Below are 21,483 nucleotides of genomic sequence, written 5' to 3'. Positions count from 1 at the left end.
CGAAAAAACCTATTATCTCCATATGACGTGCAGTCTCATACTATTTTTTGTATAAAGTGTGAAAGGAGCACTAGGTGGTGGTAGATGCTCATGTTGTGCATGATGTAGAGTATTGAGGTTATTCCTGATACATGTACTGCATCTTTGTACATACTCTTTGCACATATTGAATATGTTTTGTATACAAAAAGCTACAGTTAGGACTTTTGCTTTTTCCTTATAGCCTCTGTGTCCCATGATACTGGGGAATAAAAACTGGGGCACTACTTTGAGGTATGCCTCCCCTCTTTGACAATGACCCCTTCTGGAGTCCTTTTCAAAACTTGTGAAGACCAATACAGAAGATCTTCCTTTGTTGCAAAAGTCTGCAGTGTCTGTAACATATGCTTTTGTAGAATGGGAGGGGACAAAGCAACCATATCCACTGGAGAATAAGAGGGAAGCACTCATAATGCCACATCCCTAAATTAGGGGAAATAGGAAGGGGTAATAAAAAAGTAACCAAAAGTTGGGCTTTAAAGGCATAGAAACAATGGAGAAGTAACAAAAATGATATTCATCATCATCATTGAAAAAATTTCATCTTATAAACATAGTGCACAAAAAAGGGTAAAAAACATGAACAATGGTACAGTTTGTACAATGAGCCCTTGTGCGTCTACGCGTTTCGCCATTAGGCTTCTTCAGGACACGATCAAGGTTCAGAGATGTAACAAAAAAGAACGAATCTCACTGTCTGAAATGAGATATGTTCCAATTAAAATCAGAGGTATTGCATAAACATATTACGTGTTACATTAAAAAACATATGCTGAACTATCCAATAGAAGCCAGAAGAGACAGAAAATTAGCAACAAAAGAGATACCTTCAAGTTGGTTAGGCCTCATGTACAAATTCCCAGTAGCCGGAAAATTTCCAAAAGTGTGGAATGCTTATAACAAACTGTGGAAAAGTAAATGACGTGCAATTGGTTTTCATAGATAATGTATCAAACAATGGAAAGCTTATATAGCATGAGGGACAAGAGGTACCTACTCGTATAAATACTTCAGATATTGCTACAACAGGGGTGTCCAAACAAATGAATGCCCACCAGAACAGTAATACTGGAAGGTCCAGCATCCAAAAGGGGAACAACCCCTAATAAATTCCCCTGTAACTGTACCAACTGTAGAGAATACTGAACCAACTGGAGATTACTGCAAATTGGAGGTTATAAACTTGTCTTCTTATCCCATAAATACCACAGAATACGAGCTACTTCAGCTTGGCTTAAGTTTTTGTCCCAACTCCTCACCAAGCAAATTTGAGAATATCAAAGATCTCTACTTGTTTCCTCAAAAAACTGGCCAATACCTACGCCTCAAATGCAACTGCTCCAGTGATACCGACTTTAAACAGGAGGCAGACCGACTATATGAACAGTTATTCCCAGGACCTAAAAAAAACAAACTCCAGCGCAGTGAGGTTTATAACCACTTACTCTGACCAACATCAGAGAATATGATCAGTAATCCAGAAACATTGGCACATTCTGTTGGCTGATCCTATTCTAACCAAATATATAGGACCTAAACCCAAAATTACATTTCAACATTCAGGATCCTTCATAGACCGTTTAGTACGGAGCCATTATTGTAAAACCGAAGATAGAGCTCAAAACCCACTGGTCTGTTTCGTTGTGGCACCTGTGACCTGTTACTGGTGGGACCCTCTATTTCTCTTCCAAATGACCGGATTCACTCCTTACGATACTACATCTCTTGTCAACTAAAGGAGTGAGATATATCATTTTCTGCCAATCAGGCCATTTTGGAGGAGGATAAAGGACCACGTCTATTATGCCACTAGTGGCCTCTTAAATACCACTATGGGCTACCATATAGCCTTTAAACATATAACCCAATGGTTTTCAAATTTGCTGCTCTTGATGTTATTCACGAGGACCCTCGAGGAGGAAACTTTGACCAAAGAGTTCTCCAAAGAGAAACCCAATGGATACACAGTTTGCAGGCCACTATATACCTGGGCCTAAATGACATGATGAGTTTTAGGCCCTTTCTTTACTATAATCATGTACTTGATTCCCATATAACATATATTTGTCCTTCGCTTATTCTGCCCTCCTTTCTCCCCCCTTTTCTTTTCTTTTTTGTTTTGTTTCTTCCTTCTTTCCTAGTGTATTGTTTCTTATTTAACAATTACTTGTTTTGTTTCCGCTTTATTTACAGTGACTGTATAGTCAACAAGTAAAGGATCCTATAAATGGATCAACGTGATATCGCACGCTATATAGTAATGTATTTATACTATGAGTTTTTCACTCGACTGTTTCAAGTTAATTACTCTAACCTTATCTCTAAACAATGGAATGATATTTACGAATATGGATGCATTTCATGTATAAGTGTTCATATGATTCGTTGTTTCTATTTAGCCTATGCTGTCTATCCACGGGACCCATTAGTGACATTATTTGGCGCCTATTTAGAATATGCTTGTTATATTTCCTCTTCCTCCTTATACCTTCCGATGGAGTTACTCCGAGCAGCGGTACTCCTTGTTTGTTATTGCTTTTCTCTAGGACACCTGCATCAGAGCAAGCTCTCCTGTCCCATTGATTTGTAAGCAAGCTTAATCTGAGCTTAGTCCCGCTCATCATTCTGCCTACAAACCCCACATTCAACTCTCTTGCCCTATCTACCATGCACACGCGCATACCCAGCGGAGATCCGCTCGCTGCACTGCCTACAATCCCCGCAATCCATTTCACTTATGACGTCTCGACGTGATTACGTCATATGACGTTGCCTCATCTACATGATGGGACACGGCCAGTGAGTATAAATAGCCCGCATTTTCACATGGGCTCCATGTACAGCACCCAGCTGTCTCCTAGGGGCATACCCATGTGTCTGTTTTTCTGTGTAAGTACTTTTGTTATCACTACTATAACTACTATCCTGGTCATCAACAGGCAGTGTTTGCTTTTCAAGGGCTCATTGTACAAAATGTACCATTGTTCATGTTTTTATCCTCTTTTGTACACTGTTTATACGATTAAATGTTTTCAATAAATATTATGAATATCATTTTTGTTACTTCTCCGTTGTTTCTATGCCTTTAAAGTCCGACTTTTGGTTACTTTTTTTAGTATCCTTTCCTATTTCCAACCATATCCACGGTCGGGAGGACAGACAGAGCCATTTCCCAGAGATGCAGTATCGCTTTTGTTTGTGTGTGCTCTACAGTGAATGATGGCTAGCTGTGAGGGGAGCTGTAAGGCTTCTAAGAGATCATTTATAAGAGCAGAATGAGAAATTGATCTGCCATCCTCTGCTACAAAGCCTCTCTGCTGCCAGATTCTACCAAAATTATGGACAGTTCCATGAGCATATTTAGAAACTGTGTAAATGTTTACTTGTCCTTCAAAAAGTTGGCAAGCTCTTGTTAATGCCACCAACTCCGCAGCCTGTGCAGAGGGAACATAAAGTGGCTTGGCTTCCAGAATATCAGGGAGCATAACCACAGAGTAGCCTACATGAAACATGTCATAGGGCCTGGAACATGAACCGTCCGCAAAAACATCAAGTGCATGAGGAATGCGTGTGAATATTAAATCAGACGTTGGTGAGGTCACAGAATGTACAACTTCTATACAGTCAGGTTGTTCTACCACCTCATTTTCCTTCCAAACATGGCATTCAGAATAGGAGCCGGTCCTGAGGTGGGCGAAGCAAAACTGATGGTCATAGCTGCAGTGGAGAGGAGAAGAACCTCAGATCCAGTAAGCCTCTGAGTGGACATTTGTTGAGTGTTCAGATTCTTAATAAAAGTAATACCTGGTGTGAGGTATGTAAATGTGTAGCATGTCCCAAAGTTATTGTGGCTGACATCTTAATACTCATGGCGCAGACACTCCGGCATGCCTTGTTACCAGAACTGGAACTACTTTGGAAAAGCCTACAGGTCTCGGCTTACTCCCGTGGATTTGGGCTAGGATGGCTGCCATGGTTTTACAGTTGTCCCTTGTGTACAAATTAAAAGATTTACAATACACAGGGAGTCCCAACTCCGGGGCAGTAACCATTGCTGTTTTTAACCTTGCGTAAGCATGTATTTTCTCATCATCCCAAGTCACCAGGTCCAGGGCTTCTTTCAAAGTGCTTTGTCTGAGTATGTTGTCAAAATGGGAACAGTCAGGTATCCATTGGCAGCAGTAACCAATCATACCTAAAAAGGACAACATGTCTTTCTTTGTTGGCATGCCATACCCACAACAGCTGTAACCCTTGCAGAGCTTATTTTGCGTTCCCCGGGGGTGAGTGTGAACTCTAAATACTCAACTTGTGGAAGACAGAGCTGGACCTTGGATTGGGAGACCTTATCACCCTCTTTACACAAATAATTCAACAAACAGTGTCTGAGAAGCTGTAAGGGAGGAACTGCACAACAGAAGGTCGTCAACATGCAGAAGGAGGACAGAACCATTTTCAGCAACCCATGTATCGTACATCAAATCTACTCCTTGCCCACACATCTGAACTGACAAGTCGGTTCTCAAAAAACAAAAAAGTGAATCTACATATAAACCACCCGTTTCACGAGATAAAATGCATAGTTGTAATTTACCAATAAGTTCTCTTTCTAGCAAATTAACAGGACATCCAGGTATCAGCCTGAAACAGTGGTGAAACATGAGATCTCCGGTAGTTGCATTATATACAGCTAGGGGCGTTGTTTTGTAAGTTTTGGTCATTATCCCATTTATTCCCATTGAAGGCTCAGCATTCTCCCTTGGTCCATTATAAATATCCATGGAGATAGTCGACCGAGTCGCCCCCGTATCTACGAGAAACGGCATATTATCCTCCTCCACACGAAGATGTGTATATACGGGTTAGCTCTGTAGTGTTCAGAGGACTGGGATTGCCAGGACAGTACCTTCAGGGCACCCGTATTGTTGCTGACCTTGCTGTGGCAACTGCAGGTGGTATCTCACTTCTTGTGTGTTCTGGGAAGAAGTTATGGCTTGGGACTGGGCAGTGGGAGCTGGTTGAACATTGCCCTGGGGGGTGTATGGCACATTCTGCCTTGGGGGATATGGGCACTAATTCCTCTAGTGTCCCTCCTCTCCGCAATTAAAATGGCATGTTCTGCGAACACTTGGAGGCGCCCCCCCACCTTCCTCTGCCTTTACCCCTTCCTCCCCGTGGAAACTGTCTCTGCATTTCTGTGTTATCTGTAGCCCTTGCCTGACTAGGATCACAATGCTGCAATCCTTCCTGGTAATACATTTTAGCATCGCTAACTTTGCTTTAAAAACAGCCTGCTGCTTCCTTTTCTAACATTTTTTTTCATTGAAACCTTTCAAATCCAGACCAGGCCATTCTGAAATCAGCTGCTCTACCAAAAGGCTCTGTTCTGGCTTTAAACCTGAGATAAATGTTTGTACCATCTTTACCACATTGGTTTCTGTAGTTAGAGCTGCTTCTTCCTTCCAGACCTTAATAAACCTTTTCCAGAATTCAAGAATGCTTTCCTTAGATTTTTGCATACAACTGCTGTGGGAAGGGAAGTTTGTCCCTTTCAAGCAGTTCAGACTTCCTAGTAATTTCTTCTCATAACTTTTTGTGACCACCTGCTGTAGCCAAAGTATATGCATCAACTTGAGCACCGGTTACTATGGGAGTATTAATCTAAGGGACATTAGCCCACAACCATCCACTTTCCATATCCTATCCTAAAATTCCGTCTATAATCTTCTTGTGTTATCTTTCTTCCTTTGGTGCACCTTCTTAAATAGGCCACACATGCGGCAGGGTTACGCTGCGGGTGGGGGGGCACCTTTCACAATTGAATTATACTCTTCAATGTCTAAGAGCTTTAAAACAATTTCCTTTCCCATTATAATATAAGGGGTTTCTAAATTCACATCCTCACTGACCACCTCATCCTCGCTAGTACTTGTCGTGCCAATAGGACCTTTAGACTTTTGATCCTGTGATGGAAGTACAGCACGAGAAGCCAGTACTTTAGGAGCAAAAGTAATAGTGCCTCTCACCTTCCCGGGACCCGCTGCTATCGCTACCTAATCAGTTTGTTCAGTTACTGCTTCTGACTCTCCACCTCCAGCAAAGTCACAAACTTCTACCTTCTGCATTCCTTTCACCTCTTTCTACAAATGTTCAACTGTTTTCTTTAATTCTTTTATCTGTTGCTGCTGTTGTAGTGCCAGCTGTGCATCAGGCTCAGTGGAGTCAGGAGATGCTCCTCCACACTTGCCTGAGCACTGTCCGCACTGTCTCCTTGAGCTGGCAGGGTCGGTGGGGGCAGCCTGGGTGCTTGTGCTGGGACAGCTTGAGGAGCAGGGGCAGTGGGGTGCATATGTCTTGCCATAAGGGCATCCAATTCATCTTTACTTAGACTAGGATGTACTAGTGTCGGGGTACAGAAGGGGTTAGTATGAGAAAAAGTTAGTGCCGTTCTCCCAGGCTGGGCTGCGCACTCCCTTTCTTACCTTTTTTTTTTTTTTCTCCTTTCCCTTAGTAGTATCATCTGGTGGAGACTTTGTCTTCCACCAGGGGCAACATCTAACCTCCTCTCATACAAGTCCAATCCTATCCCGGATCAGGTCCAAAAGATGAAAAGACAGTCTTATAACCGAGACAAAGACCCCTTACTATTTTCATATGGAACTCCTCATTTGACCCTTCCGAGGGAAAAGGATCATGACTGCCCATAGCCTACCAAGCTTAAAACCCAAGGGTCCACATAATAATAATTTGTGGATGACACTCCACCCACATAATTCCTACAATTTTCTCCATAAACTGGAGGAGCATACTTTGAGAGTCCATTTCCAACCAAGTCTTAAGCACTATAAGGATGCGGGGAGGCCACCGTACCAAATGGCTTTTCTTTCTGCTATACCTATGTGCGTGTGTTTTTTCAGACCTTCTGCTCTCTGGGATAGGCTGTAAAATCTGCTAAAGAGACATCCGACCATCTGATGAACCACGAGTGCAGTGTCAGCACACATTCACATATAAATATCATACCTATATACATATCTTAAAATGGCTTTAAGCATGCAGCATATAATACAGACAATATATACTGTTAAAATGAGAGCTACCCAGCCATCAGCCTCGTACCAAACACGGCACTTGGTGCAGCTCCTGCATAACTTAATCGGACTTGTGCCAAACAAGTCTTGATCCGTACCAAACAGATCTGGTTTGTGCCAAACAAATCTTTATGTAGGGCGCTGCCTGATTTGTACCAAACAAATCTTGATCCGTACCAAACAGATCCTGCTCTTTAAACCAACCCCTTTTCCTTTTTTTTTTTTTCGTAAACTAATCAGAGCTAAGGTAATAGAATGCGCCAAAAATACGTGCTCCCCACGTTTTTATAGATGAAACGTAGTACAACAAGCTACAGGAGGAGGGTCCTTTTAATGAGATGTCGCAGCAATCTAAGAATGATAGGAGGGATTATGTCCCCTTTAAAAGCCAGTGACATATGCGATGTGCGAAACGCGTTGATGCACCAGTGAGCTAGGAGTCCGCTAACAAGCCAGCAATGGTGATCTGTTCCACATCATATCCATGAAGCTTTAGTGTGACAAAGGAGACAACACACAGCACTGGAAGGAAGGCACAGTTGGAGCGTGTCATTTGATCACTGTATAGTGAGCCCTGTGGATGAGGACCAAAGACTTACGATCCTCAGTTGCTTTACATCACGTCCACTATGCCAGTTCCGGACAAGTGGATTACAGTGGACAGGAGTACAAGGCAGTGGTGAGAGCCCCTTGTATAGTACCAATGCTAATGCAACTATTTGAACATAGTTTGTAGGACGGTGTGCCTGTAGTGTGTAATACACTCATTACTCCACTGTCCTACACTGAGAGACTGCACAGGTCGTATAGATTGTATGTTGGCCAATAGGAAGGCCTTTTTGCCCTAAACATTTAACAATACACACCTGCGGGAACTGTGTAGGAACCAGAAGTATTTAACTCTGTCCTATATTTGACATTCTCCATTAGTAAATCAGTTGCAATTCCTCAGTGACTTGGCGCTTGAGCATTAACGCTGCATTGATTGCGCTGGCAAGCAATGCTGTAGTAAACGCACCGGAAAGTGGTGCAGTGAAACCTGTCTGCCTTGATAGACAGCGTGCAATGTCACATTATGTGATGTAATAACACCAGCGCTGGTACATGGTTGCTGCTGATTTTATCTGTGTGAATGATGGCTGGCGAGTTTGAATGTGGTTCTGAGCTCAGCTGAGTTTTTTGTTAATCTGTGACAAATAATTGCCATCAAAATTATTGCTGCATCTTTTTGTTATCTATAATGAAGGTTTTTTGTACTTTAACTGGTACTTTGTAACGAGATAACCAATATTCACTTAACCCGTCAGTGGTCATAAAGTTATGGCTGATCCGTGTACTTTCTTGTATTAATAGACATAAATGTGGGAGAGACATTTTGTTCATATACAAAGCATTAGTGAGAACCTACTGAAAGCGCACCGGTTTACATACAAATTTTAGAACTGGAAAGAGAAGGTAAATGTGACCCTCTCCTGTCAAGGATGCATATATGTACTAAATTTGGTCAGGGCGTCTAGAAATCGGTGATCTGTGGTCATGAAAGAAATAATGATGGGCATAGAATTAAAGGCATGGATTACCATATTTAACTAGTTGCCGCCCACCATCAAATGACTGCGGGGCAGTGCGGCTCTCGTTCTGGGTAGACGTCATGTGACCTCGTCCGAGAACGCTCCAATCTAGCGCGCCCACGGCGTGGTGGCCGCGCCCGCCGTGTTGCCAGGACACAGGGCGACCCCGATCTGAGTCCACGGCTCTTTAACAATGTGATCGGCTGTGTCCAATCATAGCCGGTCACATGTAAACGCGGAGATGCCGGTCGGCTTTCCCTCGTCTCACACTAATAGTGTGTGGCGAGGAGAGCCGATCAGTGGCATCTCCTCACAGGAGACATCTGCACATGTAATCAGGGCACTGATCATCAGTGCCCTGATTGCAATAGCGACACCAGTGCCACAAATTGGTGCCAGCAATGAGTGCCCACCACTGCCAGCAATCAGTGCCCATTAGGGATGCCAGTCTGTGCTGCCTATCAGTGCAGCCCATCAATGCCCGTCACTGCTGTCCATCAGTCGCTCATCAGTACCACCTATCCATGCCGCCTAGTAGTGCCCACCAGTGCCTAAAAGTGTGACAGTGTCTCCTCATCAGTGCCACTTAATCAGTGCCCATAAGTGCCACCTCATCAATGCCCACCAGTTCAGGCCATCAGTGCCATCTCATCAGCGCACATCAGTGAAGGAGAAAAATTACTTCATTACATAATTTACTGACAAACTAAATTTTGTTTTTCAAATTTTTGGTCTCTTTTATTTTTTACAAAAAAAAAAAAAAAGCTGTGATTAAATATCACCGAAAGAAAGCTCTATATGTGTGAATAAAATTATAAAAATGTCATCTAGGTACAGTGTAGCATGACCGCACAATTGTCTTTTAAAGTGTGACAGCGCTGAAAGCTGAAAAATGGCCTGGGCAGGAAGGGGGGTGTAAGTGCCCTGTAAGCAAGTGGTTAGAGATTTTGCAGTAAAAAAAAAAAAAAATTGTGAAAATGCTGAATAGTCATCAGCATGAACTAGTTAAGCCTCTATCTATCCAATATATTTTTTAGCGCAAAAAATGACTGCATAGATAAAAAAATATTGCATGTGGATACAGGAAGTTATTGTCAGGTCACCTGAGGCCAGGTGATGCACACCTTTGGCTGACAGCTGCAAATGGAACTCTGGGTGGTAAAGGAAAGCAGCTCCACCTGAACACCGACACAGACCAAACTAGAGTGTAGTATTTACTAGGGCTTGTAATTTAAGAGCCCAGGAGGTTTTCACCAGAGCCTCTAGTGGTGAGGATGGATTTGGCTGCAGCTGACTCCAGGTCGCGGCCTTGGGGTCTCAGCTCTGGTTCATGGACTGGCTCTGATGGACAGAGGGGAAGCAGCAGTACAGGGTTAAACACAGGGTAGTCAAGACAACAAGCCAAGGTCGGGGCAACTAGCAGACAGGGATGGTCAGGAAGGCACTCCAAGATCGGGGTCACTAGCAGATAGGAATGGTCAGGACACACCAAGGTCAGTACACGGAAGTCAGAGATAGACATACAGCAGGGAGCCATGCCAGAAGCCTAAACACAAACTGTGCTTGGCAAGGCTGGCTTGCAGTGCGTGGGTCTAAATAGTGTTATTGTTGAGAGGCTGGTGTGGAGCCATGCTGAGAGCTCATACTTGAACGCTCAGTGGGGGCACACTCTCTAGATCTGAGACACAGACCTGAAAGGTAAGCAGACAGAGCATAAAACATTACTGCAGATTCATGACCGTTATCGGTTTGCCTTTAGTGTTTTGGTATGAAAAATGTTTCCCCTTTTGATCAAATTGCCCCTCACTTTATATATTTGTGTGCCTTTCTCAGTCAACTTCAAGATATTTTTTTGGTCCACAGTTAACAAGCCATTTTCATCCTCAATAGCGAAGTCTAAATCCAGAAAAAAACATGTTATTTTGCTTTGGACAAAGCAGGGAAAACATTGGGAGCCCTGGTGTCCATATGGCCCTTTCTGTGTGGCCCTATACTAATCCCAGTAGTGGGAGAATCTATTTGCAAATGACCAGTAATGGCTGTGATCTCTGGTTGTCTTATATAACATGTTCCCAGTCCGATTGTGTTATGCAGCAGGGTTTCAACACCCAACACCTGTACCAAGTCTGCTTTCTCTTGACCATCTCTTCTAGTCTGTTTGCAGTTTCTGATGGTTTTCATTAGTATTATTTATATCCAGTAGTATTTTGTGTGGGCCATAATCTAGGCCCACTAATCTAAGTTGACAACCACTGAATTAGAGTCTTGGGGAAGTACACAGAGTAATAAACCCACAATATAGGACAACCTTAACAAAGCTCAAGAAGCAAAATGTATATTTAAACCTCATAACTAGTGGTTTAACCAATTTATAAACAAATTACTTGCCCTGGTATTCTTGGCTTTTAAAATTCAGCAATAAGTTTATTGGGGAAATATCACCTTATTTCCTGACAGGAAGTTGTGGGTAACCTCTGCAACCGTGACACACAACATTTTTCTTAATCGTACAGTACAGAATACAGTATTTTTAATCCATGGATTTTTTTCTCATTCAAGTTTTTTATTATCATCATTGAAAAAATAGTACAGTATAATCAGCATAACAAAAAATCAGTACAATATAATTCACAGCGAATTCAAAATATGTGATCAGTCTATTGGTTGTCTTATTACTGTGGTGAACAGCACTAACAATATAAAGAAATAAAGTATAGGTAATATAATGTAAACTCTTAACTTTGACTATATCCATTCAATTTCAATTTCAAATTGTACACCTGCTTATTGTAAGATGTTGAAGCCTCACTCCCCCTTCGACACCCCAAAGGGGATCACACTGTCTCCAAGGAGGGGTGAGGATTCTCCCTCTCATTATCCATTTTTTCTCTTATAAACTTTTATTTGAGAGAAGAGAGGAGATATTAACAATCCGTTATATCCAGCTCAAAGATTATTACGGAGTTTATCAGGGGTACAATATAATGTTCCCATTATAATAGATCAAAAATAGACCTCCTGACCCTAGTAAGAAAAATTAGTTTAAAAACCTGAGAATTTCTATGTAACTTTAAGGAAAAATTATACTGTTCCTAAAACAGAAAAAGAAGATATTTAAAGGAAAAAGACTAGGGGAGAAGAAAAAAAGATAAAGGAATAGTACAGAAAGAGTATAGAATGCCTGTCTGTCCGATGTGAAACTCAAAAATCAGCGATTGGTGTTGCTACCTATGTCCGGTATCAGAGAAATTCCCATAAACCGAGCCCAGGGTTCCCAAGTGGCTTCAAATTGTGTGGTCTTGTCCAATAAGGAACTAACCATTTTTTCTTGTTCCATTATCCATGAAATCTTCCTTTTCATGGACAATAGAGATACCGAAGACTTCTTCCATGCTTTGGCAATAGTCAATTTGGCTTCTGTCAATATAAACAGAATCAATTTACGGGTGATTTTAGAGACATGCGGCAAGAATCCATTCAGCAAGGCAATCGCTGGTGTTTGAGAGAGAGCACAACCTGTAACCTTTCGTATGATGTGGAAGACCCTATTCCAAAATCCTCAGATTCTGGGACATTCCCAACATATGTGAATCATAGAACCTATTCCCTGACAGCCTCTAAAGCATAAGGGTGAAGTGGAAGGGAACATTGCTGCCAATCTTGTGGGAACCAAGTACCATCTCGTGAATATTTTAACATTAGCTTTGATGAGTGAAGTATTATATAAACCTTTGATCGAATGAGAATAGTTCTCATACCAGTCTTCCAGATCCCATTCAGTCTGAAGGTCTTTCTCCCAGGCCAACATGTATGGTAATTTTACGGAATTGGAAGCAAGTGAAGCATAGATCACAGAAATCCCTCCCTTCCGCTCTGTGGCTTGTGCACACCAACCTTCATATGCCGTAAATCTTGGAGGATTATGTTTAGTTTTCCATAAAGAGTGAACAAAGCTTGAGATCTGGTAAAATCTAGACTTTTCTGTAGAGGGAAGATCTAGTTCATCTATAAAATGTTTAAGGGGTAGTGGGCCTGTGCAAGAAAAAAATTGACCAATGCGGTACACCCCCTTGTCCCTCCACCACTTGAAGGCCTCAACATCCATGCCATGTTGGAATAGAGGATTTTGGAACAGATGAGCTAATGGTTGTGTTTCCAAAACCAGGGAAGGAAGCTTTCTAAGGGAATCCCACAAAGTAAGGGATTGTGAAAGGGTTGGTGACAGTATTGGAGGCCTGTTCCTGGGAGGACACCATAGCAAATATTCCATGGAGAATGTAGGAGCTGCTTGGCTTTCTATTAATATCCAATCTGGTCGCTCAGTTTTAAGGTATATAACGGACAATTGTGCTGATCGGGCTGCTTGATAGTACCATAGGAGGTTTGGAAGACCCAATCCACCTTGCTTAGGGAGATTAAATAAGTTACGGTTTGATAGACGTGAACCTTTCTTGTTCCAAATAAATTTATTAAGTTTACCTTGAAATGTTTTTAGATGGTCCCTTCCAATCGGGATAGGAAGGGATCGAAACAAATACAAAAGTCTAGGCAATAAGGTCATCTTGACCTAATTAATTCTACCAATCCAGGCAATATTGTGTGACTCCCAAGTCTTGAGATCAGCCTCAAGTTTTCGATACATTGGGGGGTAATTTGCTTGATACAGATTCTCAATCTTGGGAGTTATATTAATTCCCAAATATTTAATTGATGACTTACTCCAGCTAAATTCATATGTTTCCTGTAATTGGGAGACCATAGTGCTTGGGAGGGATACATTGAGAGCCTGAGATTTAGACATATTCACTCTTAGTCCTGAAAATGACGCAAATTCATTGAGCAATGAACATATCTCGGGTAAAGAGGAAATAGGGGAGGATAAAAATAGCAGAAGATCATCAGCAAACAGGGCGCATTTATGATTGTTTTGGCCACACTGAATCCCCCTGATATTTGGAATAATACGAATGGCTATTGCCAAGGTTTCAATCATTATAGCGAATATCAGGGGTGAGAGGGGGCAGCCCTGACGTGTGCCCCTGCCAACCCTAATTGGGTCAGAGAAAATTCCCTGAAGGCTGACTCTGACTACTGGTATTGAATATAAGGCTTCCAAGATTCCTAAAATATTTGGTCCAAATCCCCATCTTCTAAGGACTGCAAAAAGATATGACCATGAAACTGAATCGAATGCCTTCTGGAGGTCCAGCGATAGTAGCATTCCTTCTTGTTTTTGACCTCCCTCCCATTTTGATTGCATTATTGATATAAGATCAACCGTCCTTCGCACTTGATCAGGACCCTGTCTACCAGGGATGAACCCCACCTGATCTTTATCAATATATAGTCCTATAAATGAAGCCAATCGGTTAGCTAATATTTTGGTCAATATTTTAAGATCATTATTGATTAGAGAGATAGGTCTATAATTCTCTATTTAGCTGGTGTCTTTATCTGGTTTTGGGATTACAGAAATATATGCCATATTGAGTTGATTGCCTATCCCAGTGCCCTTAGTCATGGAGTTGAATAATGTAATGAGGTAGGGGGTTAGAAGATAAGTTTTATAATAAGAGGTAGAGAAGCCATCAGGCCCTGGTGCTGTAGCACCCTTTAAGGCTTTTATAACATCTGACACCTCCTCAATGGATATGGGAGCATCCATTGACCTCTCCGCTCCTCTCAAGACCTCCTGCTTTCAAGCTCTCTCATGTCCTCCTATCCAAGCTCGTCTCCAGGATTTCTCCAGAGCCTCTCCCATCCTCTGGAACTCGCTACCTCCATCTATCCGGCTATCCCCTTCTCTTGCTACATTCAGGCGATCCCTGAAAACTCATCTCTTCAGGAAAGCCTATCACGTCTCCAACTAATATCCTACCACTTCCACCAGCTCATTCCCCACAGTTACAACCTTTTGTACCACCTGCCCCACCCTATTGGATTGTAAGCTCTTCTGAGCAGGGCCCTCTTAATCCTCTTGTATTTTATTGTATTATAACTGTATTGTCTCCCTTTTATATTGTAAAGCGCTGCGTAATCTGTTGGCGCTATATAAATTCTGAATAATAATAATAATCCATTTCTGCTTTGAGTAGTTGTTAGTGTTGGAAGATGTAAGTTGTCTAGGAACTCGTCTATTTTAGTGGGGTTAGAATTTATCTCTGCCTTATATAACTCAGCATAAAAGTCCTGGAATCCCTTCATTATGCGCTGTGAATTTAGGGTAAAGGTACTATGCGCCTGTTTGATTTTAGGATGAGCGTGTGAACGAAGCCTAGGAGACAATTTATGTGCTAGCATGGTTCCTATTTTGTCTTTAGTCTGGTAAAACTTGGCCCCAGACCATCTGATAGATTTATCCTCCTTTGTTGTGAGAGCCAAATTCAGGGCCGTCCGAGCCGCATCTAGCTTGGATATAGGAACATTGGAGGGATCTCTTTTATGATGTTTACTTAAATTAATAAAATCGCTCTCCAATCTCTCTATTTCTGACATTCTCTCTCTTTCGTCTCGCTGAAATTTGTATTAGTTTACCTCTAATGGTCACCTTGTGAGCTGCCCATAGAGTTTCTGCAGAAACATCACCCACATCATTAAAGCAAAAGTATTCCTGCAGAGCCTCCTGTATTTCAGACACTATAATGGGGTCCTGCAACAGATTAAGAGTCAAATGAGAACCCTGTTGCCCATAATTATCTCTTGCTGTTAATAGAACCATGGAATGGTCTGACCAAGCTACGTCTAAGATAGAGGATGTAATGGCCAATGGAATACGATGTATAGAGACAAGGATGTGATCTATACGCGAACAAGACTGGTGTGGATTTGAGTAGTGAGTAAAATCTTGTATGTTTGGATTTAGTTCCCTCCAAATGTCAGTTAAACCTGATTGAAAAATCATTCGCGCTATTTGTAAACTAGCTCTGCTGGGTCTAACTGATTGTGCTTTAAGTGGATTCGATTTATCCAGACCAGTATCAAAGGCTGTATTAGAATCACCTCCCATAATTATTACACCTTCCATAAGTGGGCCAAGGGTCTTAAACAATTGTCTGAAGAACTGTGTTTGTCCTTTATTGGGAGCATAGTAAGAAATGAAAGTATATAACTTATCAATCGTACCTTTAACCAATAAAAACCTTCCTTCCGGGTCCTTGTGTTCCATTTTAAAATTAAATTTGCATTGTTTAGAAAATATAATCGCTACTCCCTTCGTTTTGTTTTCAGCATTAGCCAAATAAAATACTGGGAAGTGTGCATGTAAAAATGAAGGGGTGTACCGCAGTGGAAAATGAGTCTCCTGTAGGAGAACTACATCAATGTGACGAGCACGGTAGACCTGAAAGGCCTTCCGTCTCTTGACTGGGGAATTCAACCCCTGAGTATTATGGGAGATAATACGTAGGGGGGAAGAAGTAGCATTACTACCAGCCATGGATCAAAAAGAAAATAACGCTGACCAGTCCACTGTCATCTACCCCATTCCATGTGGTAGAAAAAGTAGAGAAGAAAAAATAGTTTTCTATTATTGGGATTAACACTTCTAAATACACCTTATAAGGAAATCCCATCGGCAGACAGGCTAGAAGAGAAAAGAGGTTAGAAGAAAAAAAAAATAGGCAAAAAGAAACATCATGGATATATAAAGCACCGAAAGGCCATAACCAGGCCCGGAATGTGGGGAGGAATAAGACTCCCTCCCCTCATTCAGAACAAAAATATTTAAACAGCCCATAAAAAGGGCTAGAAACCTACCACACAAAGCAGCAAATAACTGGTTTGAGTAGTAGGCGCAGGCACAATGCATCAGCACCGGCCAGTGACAGCATATGAAAAAATTATAAAATATTCAAAGTACAGGACCCGCTAACAGGAACCCCTTTTGAGATAGCAATCCAAACTATCTAGCTAGGGGAGAAATTGAAAAGGAAAAAAATAAACAAAAAAAAACTATGAGTCCAAACTGACTAGATTTCAGTGTAAGTGGTAAAGTCTTTGACTCAGATAAACTATGCAGAAACCATGGAACTATATTCCTGTAATAGTCTTTTTTTTTTTTTTTTTTTAGCAAGAAGTTTAGATCGATAATTATAAATAAACAGGGAAAAAAAAAATCCCTCCTTTTTCGTCTGAGGAACATGGCAAGAAAAGAAAAAAAATAGAAATTAGAAAAGTTCACACAAAAGAGTGATGAGACTCCATCAGGGTGGGAGGTTATCCTTGACTTTCCTGTATTTAGCTTTATTCCAATGTGAAGGAGGTGGGCTTGTAGGGGATTGACATTTAGCTGAACCCTGTTGTGTGGGTGCTGTTTCCATGTCAGATTCATGTGTAATGAGCTTCAGGTCCAGCAGCAGACGTTCACCCTCTGGAAAGCTATGAAATGCATGTTTGCCTTTGTAAGTAAATTTCAGGGCAAACGGAAAGGCCCAACGATATTTTATGTCTTTCTTGGTGAGTGCTGCCAAGAGGGGTTTCAATGATCGTCTCTTTTGTATGGTGTAGGGGGAAATATCTGCAGATATTTGGATGTCTGACCCTTGATACTGAATCTGTTCCTGTTGACGAGATCTCTTCATCACTTCTTCTTTGATAGAATAATAATGTGGTTTTACTACAATGTCTCTTGGGGATCCATCCTTCCTCAGAGGGCCAAGGGACCTGTGTGCCCTATCCAGTTCTAATTTATGAGCTCGAACTGAAGGGATCAAGGATTTGATAATATCTTGAACTGCCGTTTGTACATCAGAAATTGATTCTGGTAGTCCTCTAATCTGAAAATTATCCCTCCTCGATCGGTTCTCAAGGTCGTCGATCCGAGTCTGAGCAGTGTCAATCTGTTCTTGCATAAACTGCAAATGGTCAGTATTCTGAGTTGTCTTGGAGATAGTGACATCTAGCTTGTGTTCTATATGTTCAATTCTTTTTCCCAGGGACTGGAAATCTGCCCTTATTTCCCCTGTAATTCTGTCAGCGTTTTGGGTTAGTCCTTTGTCTAGCAATTCAGAGATTCTAGCAAATAATTCAGTCACATTAAAAGTTACCTCAGGAGTCTGCACTGTTTATACAATTATAGAGTCAGGGTAAATAGGGTTAGCATCCAGCGAGTGCATTTCCATAAGTCCCACAGAACGTTCTATCAAAGTTACTGCAGTTTCAGGAGATGACATTTTAAGAGAAGGAACTAATCCTGATAATTGTGGAACATATGAGAGAGTCGCAGGGTTAACAATTTGCCTGCCTGCTGTGGATACCTCAGCTCCTAACTGAACTGTTATCTGAGGTACTCCTGCCATTTGTGGAGAATGACTCATTTTTCAAAGGACTCTAAGATAAGATGCAGGGCTTTTTCTTCTTATCAATATAGAAAGGTGCCCTGGGGTCTCCTCAACCTGTTCCAGTTATTTTGGGAACTCCTGAAAGCCGTTACCTGCCTTTTATTTTTGCTGTATGGCCAGCTCTTTGCAGAGCTCTGGTCCTACACTGCCATCTTCAGAGCCTCCGTGCATGCGCCTCATTAATCCATGGATTTTATGCTGCCACCTTCAGGTGACTGGACACTGACAAAAAACACCAGCGGTTTGTAAAACGTATGTAAACTGTGTATGCATCTGTGCTGCAGCCAAAAAGCGCAGTGCACCAGTGTGAACCCGATCAGACTCTAAGGTTATAAGGCCCTCTGTCCCAGGTGTGGAATGCTTGAGATGGACTTGCAAACAGCTGATTCAGCTACAAGCACCAGGGATCCCCTAGCTTTTGTTGTGAGTACTGTGGCATTGGGTTCAGTTTTCCTGACCTAGAGGTAGGGAATTGACTTTTCAAAAAGTCTGCCTTTGCTCTTGGGTGTTTTGCTTTGTCGAAAACAAGGATTCCTCCCAAGGCTGTACATCATGGGACAAATCCTGTCTTCTCTAGTCTGGTTTGGATCAACATTTTGGTCTTGAGGACCATCTCTCAGGTTTGATTTTGGCCTTGGTGGTTCCCTTATGGGGCATACAGGATGTTGCTTAGAATTATTGTTCCCGCCTTATCTCAGTAGGATCTAAATTTAAGTTTCTGCGGATTCTATGGACCACCTCTTGACTTATCAGGGATTTTTCATAGTCTCTCCTTGCTACGGTTTCATTCTCACCACCGTTAGTTCTGTGTGATGAATTTTGTATTGCCTTCTCTTGTGCCTTCTTTATAGACCAGGTTGTTTTGAGACCTGGACCTCCCTTTTTCTTTTTTTCTTTTTTTCCCCCCTAAGGATTTTCCTTCCTTCATCTTAACCAGGATCTTTTTAAACTTTTTTTCTGTCCTGCCCCTGTACATCCTGCTCTGGAAGTTCCCTCCATTATCTGTATTTGGGGTGCACTGTTGGCGTTTAACTCTCAGCTGCGGCGACTCCTTAAATCAAAAAAGGGGACTCTATAGTATTATCTAATCAGCCTTTTACAAATTGCTATATCCACAATGTTAACTTTGTGCAAACTAAACAAGTGACACTGTATTAACATCAAATCATCAAATATTCATTGTTAAATCATTTGTCTGTTGTGCTCAATGCTGTGTTCAATGTTCCCAAAAAGGTGCTAAATCTAAGTCTACAGTCTGTTGAAAGTATCAAAGTGCCCCTTCTATTTTCCTTAGCAACACTCCGCCAATATGTGACTGCAACAGATCAATCCGTGACCCTAGTGTCTCAAGAAGTGAGAAGTGCTCACTCCCCAAATAGCCATGACCTCTTGTGAAGTAGTTCACAGCAAGCATTTTATGTATACTGATAACTCCACTGCCTGCATCGTCTGGGGTATACAGGGTCCTAGTCTCCTTCCTTAGCTTCTCTCCACCATCATAAAGCCACAACCAATAGGAGAAAGTCAGTGTAGTATTTAAATAAACTGCATACAAATTGAAGTGCCCGCTTGCAATAAGTTGTGCCAAGACCATATAATGAGCTGGTAGTTGTGTCAAGCCGCTTCTGCTGCCAGCTTGTGTTACAACTATCAGAGGTGACGTGTACCAGAGGTTCCTCCTTTACACGTTTCATCAGATGACGTTTTCAGAAAGGATGCTTCCTGCCTCCCCTCACAAAGTTCTGTAAATGAATGAACTGCAAGTACTGTTGGCCTCCGTCGGCTGACGGTTTGTAGTTTTTAATGAACTGCAAGGGCACTGGAGCACTTTTTTTTTTTTTTGTCCATTGATTCTTCCTGCCATTCAGGAATTGCCTGCCCATATTGGAGGCATGGGTAGATGGTGTACTGAGAGCCTGCAGGATTCTGGCATTGCACCTGCGATCTGTTTATCATGGGTGCAATACCCTTACAAGCTGCAGAGTGAAAAAAAAACTTTTTTTACCTGCAAAAACATGTGCATTTATTTATTTTTATAAAAGGTCAACTTGGCCTGTAGGTTTTATGATGGTTTAATATACCATGTTACTTGTTTTATTTGCACAAAATGCACAGTGTGGCAAGAGTAGCAAATTGGATAAGGCTGAATGATAATATAGTGCCCTCCTTTTTTTCATTTATTCACTATTGTAGTAAGTGCTTTGGGGAGCTAGTTAGAGAGGCAGCTGGAAAATTTATTTTTGTTACTGCTTAGTTTACAGCACGCGTATTGTGTGACCCATGCAGTGCAGGAGCATATTTTGCATCTGCAACTTCTTCTTGCCATTTCAACTCTGATACCAGTTCTGGGTTCAAGGGCTTCAAGTTGCTCTCTGAGCTTTTTCTGCTCCTCTTGTCCTGCTGTTATATGCACCTGTCAGTGTTTATCTGCTGTTTTCCACCACTCCATTGGACTGCTTTCAGATGTCCTATAGTTAAACCCAAAAACAAATATTAAATTGCGCTCATCCTTTCTTAGACATGGAGGCTGCATTCTTTTTCTTTTTTTTAAGGCATTTTCCTTATTTTCACTTTGTAATCCAGCCAATAAGTGTTATTTTTCAGCTTCAACTGGCCAAGCTGTCCAGATGAAGTAGTAGGTACAGGGTTGAGACAAACCATTTGATAATGACAGGGGTGCTTGCAATGGCCCACTTTTATACAAAACTGCTGTAGCTGCTTATAAAGTGTTATCTGGAGTTCAGCTTTTTTTAGTCAAGTCTATCCAAATCGGCTAGTCACTATGCTACCCTTTCCGCAGACAGACCATGCTGCTGTCCAGCGGTGTCTGCTTTACTACTTTCATCCAGAATGCAGACACCCTAAGGCTCTATTTACATCAAAGTGTTCCATGAACACGCTCACGTTGCACTTGCAGTGCCATTCATTGTTAATAGCACACCAAATGCGACCAAAAGACGTGCGTTTGGAGTGTCTGCGCAAATGCCCAATAGGGTACATGAGCTCCTTTGGCGCAATTGCTGTGCTTAGGGCAGCCCATTCAAATGAACAACCCTGTGTGTGTAGCGTGAAAAAACGCTACAAACACTAAGATGGGAAGTGTGCTACTGGCAGAATCACCAGGTGAAATATAAAAGGGAAAAAGCTTAAAAAAAAATAAATGTAAAACAAATGCAACCATTACTAAGGATTGGTAAGCTGTAATATATTCAATTTTTGATTTGGGATTTAATACCACTTTAAAGAATGTGACCATATTGTATGAATAGCAAGATAGGCTTTTTGACTTGCCTTTAAAATCCTATTCTTGGAGTACAGTATAGGACATGGGTTAACCTCCCAATATGTCTGTTCCCTGTGATCTCCCTATTTACTGCAAAACTGAGGCATGCTGACAAAGAGAGTGGGTATATGGTGAGTGTGTCTGCAGATTTTATTTGCCAG

The 21,483-nt window shown here is 41.7% G+C and overlaps 1 protein-coding gene across 22 annotated transcripts in view; it reads left to right on the top strand.

Moving 5' to 3' along the window:
• Positions 1 to 21,483, top strand: part of DIS3L2 (DIS3 like 3'-5' exoribonuclease 2) — a 1,051,599-nt gene that overhangs the window by 702,738 nt on the left and 327,378 nt on the right. The gene's annotated exons all lie outside the window — the stretch shown is intronic.

This window comes from Aquarana catesbeiana, linkage group LG04, assembly GCF_042186555.1.
Source record: "Aquarana catesbeiana isolate 2022-GZ linkage group LG04, ASM4218655v1, whole genome shotgun sequence".
NCBI classification, from domain to species: Eukaryota; Metazoa; Chordata; class Amphibia; order Anura; family Ranidae; genus Aquarana; species Aquarana catesbeiana.
The sequence above is the reverse complement of the archived record's forward strand: the minus strand, read 5'-3'. Positions and strand labels throughout refer to the sequence as shown.